This window comes from Theropithecus gelada, chromosome 6 (genome assembly GCF_003255815.1).
Source record: "Theropithecus gelada isolate Dixy chromosome 6, Tgel_1.0, whole genome shotgun sequence".
Classification (NCBI taxonomy): Eukaryota; Metazoa; Chordata; class Mammalia; order Primates; family Cercopithecidae; genus Theropithecus; species Theropithecus gelada.
This window is the reverse complement of record NC_037673.1, coordinates 68,029,396-68,032,020: the sequence shown is the minus strand read 5'-3', so window position 1 is coordinate 68,032,020 and position 2,625 is coordinate 68,029,396. Positions and strand designations below refer to the sequence as shown.

At 38.6% G+C, this 2,625-nt stretch overlaps 1 pseudogene across 1 annotated transcript; it reads right to left on the bottom strand.

Annotated features, from left to right (window-relative positions):
• Positions 1 to 449: 449 nt before the first annotated feature.
• Positions 450 to 1,647, bottom strand: LOC112627016 (annotated as a pseudogene). Its single transcript, XR_003120009.1, has one exon. The product of XR_003120009.1 is annotated as a cold shock domain-containing protein E1 pseudogene (transcript).
• Between the last annotated feature and the right edge of the window lie 978 nt (positions 1,648 to 2,625).

The window sequence follows — 2,625 nt, the reverse complement described above, 5'->3', positions numbered from 1 at the left end:
TTTTTAAATCAGTAAAAGAAACAAGGTCCTAGAAGCTGCATTGATCCAAACAGCAGCAAGTTTGTGCATTCATTTTTTTGTTTTTGTTTAAATATGTTTAAATTATCAGACTGTTGGCACTCCTCATTTGCATGAAATTCTGTACCATACTTACTAATTGTAGTAAAGTTACCCCCCAACTCAAGAATAAAACCTACTCTGGAAGATAATTTTCACTGAAATATAAACAAACTTCTTTAAGTGGATTGTGACAAAATTATAAATGATATAAAAAAATAACATTTTAAAATTTGGCCATCAACTTTAAGAAATGGTTTGCCTATACAAATTTGTGTAATTTTTAAAAGATAATATATTCTACCCTCATATGATCCTCAGAATTAAAGCATAATGAACAGGAAGAAAAAGAAAAAGAATGCAACTGAGTGCTAAGGCAGAATGTCTTGCCAGAAGTAATTAATGAAGGTAGAGTATATAATGAAAAGTGCAGAATTTCATAGGGCCAACAAGGTAACAGTCTATATTTTTCACTTACACAGGCGAAGTGGATTTTGCAATGACCAGTTGCGTTAAATGCTCCAAATAAAGCTCCTAACATGACACTATAAGGCGCCGCCTTAAGTTTTCCAGGCTGAACTGTGCATTATTTTAAAATGGTTTTCTTAAATTTATTTATTTTTTTAAACATAACATGAGGAAGGTGTTAAAACTGGTGTAATAGCTCAATAGAATAAGTATTCCGGATTCAGGAGGGATGAAGAGGGAGATATTCAGAACCCTTCACCAGATTCTCCCCAACTTGATCATAGTGGATTAAAGATATGTTTTGTGGATGTGGTTAGTCAATGACATCAGCTTGACGGATCTGTCTTTCTGCACCAAACCCCATTGAGTTATCTGGTCCCCTTGGCTGATGAAGAACCATTAGGTGAGGAGCACTGGCATCATCCAGAGTGATGTTCTTCAAACAATTGACCAACCAATCAGGTCGAGGAGCTGCAACAGCCTTGGGGCCCTCATAGACTCGCCAAACATTACAGGTGCTGCACTTGCCAGTGTGCTGATGAAGAATCACTGAGAACTCCACCTCATCTCCTGCCTGTAGCTCAATGCCACCCTGAACTTCTTTCACACAGAAAAAGAGCTTCTGGCTATCTCCTACTTCATAGTTAATGAAGCCAAACTGATCTTTCACACATTCCACTGTAGCCCTATGCAGGGGTGTGATGTTGTAAGCCATAGTTTGTGCATTTTGGCCCAGGACACACAATTGGAACTTGATGCTTTCCCCTTTCTGCAGGCAATCGCTATTGTTGGCCATCCCAACGACATCAAATGGATAGACATCACCTTTCTTATCGCCCTCCTCCACAATCTCAATCATTCCTCGGTACTCAGTCTGTGTTGGATCAGCACTCCTCAGGGGCGAATGACTTTGCCAGAGTAAGTGGTGGGATCAGCTTCCTCAGTAATGTCATTCACTGAGTGTGTTTTGTTTACTTTTTCTGCACTGACTTTATTGCCTTTGCCTTTGGACAAGCTATACTCGACCATGACCCCCAGTTCCAAGCTATCAACATCACCAGAGAACTCACTGTAATGGAAAAACTTTTCCTTATCATGATTGGCTGTTTCAGTAAATCCAACGTTTTAATTGTACATATACCTGAAGTTAATATGTAAACATATAAATTCATATAAATACATATACATATAAATTCATTTGCCAGTTTTTCGTGGAAAGCTAAGACCTGTGCTTTGGTTCTAGATCAGCTGATAAGAGTTCTGTATGATCTTTCTGGAAAAAATCATATCCATAGTGAATATTATTTCCAGTTTTGGTTTCTTTCAAATGACTCAACAACATAAAGACAGTTTTCATGCAAGCTGACTGTGGATGACTTGCAGATTTTTCATACATTTCCCCCTACATTATTTGATTGTCTTTCTCACATCTAATTTGAGAGTGAAGTTTTTGTGTATGTGTGGTTCATTTTTATGTGTCTTTTCACAGCATTCAAATCAGTTTTTGTAGAAACAGTTTTTTAATTCACATGCTCTAAATTTATCTATTAAATTTACACCACTATTACTGGTGTAAGGACATAGGGCAACAAACATGGCTGATCCTTGGCAAGCTCATAACTCAAGGGAAGAAGTAGACACAGAGCGGCTTCCTAGCTGAGAGACTTCTTTATGCCATGGGCATGGAGCAGTAAGTTTTCTAGAGGAAATGGAGATCATAAGTAAATTTGGAGAGTCAGCTAAGTGGAGGTTGAATAAGGGAGCTTCTACTACACGTGTACCCGAGACATGTCACTATTCTAGCCCTCCAGAATCTCACAACATATTGGGAATATGTCCTAGAAATGTGTCCACATATGCCTTACTCATAATCCACAGAGGTCTCCTCCCTTCAATCATTGTTGAGAACCAAGGGGTTCTTATCTTGCCTTATCCCCCAGATCACTTGAGGTGAACACCCCACCCACAGATAGCCACCCATGCCTTGGAGTCTTTATGGAAAAGAAAAGTCAAGTCAATTATATTCCCCTAACAAGGAATTTACACTTAGGAAATAGAGAAACTCAACAAATTGGTGATGGGTACTCGAATGAGAGGTCA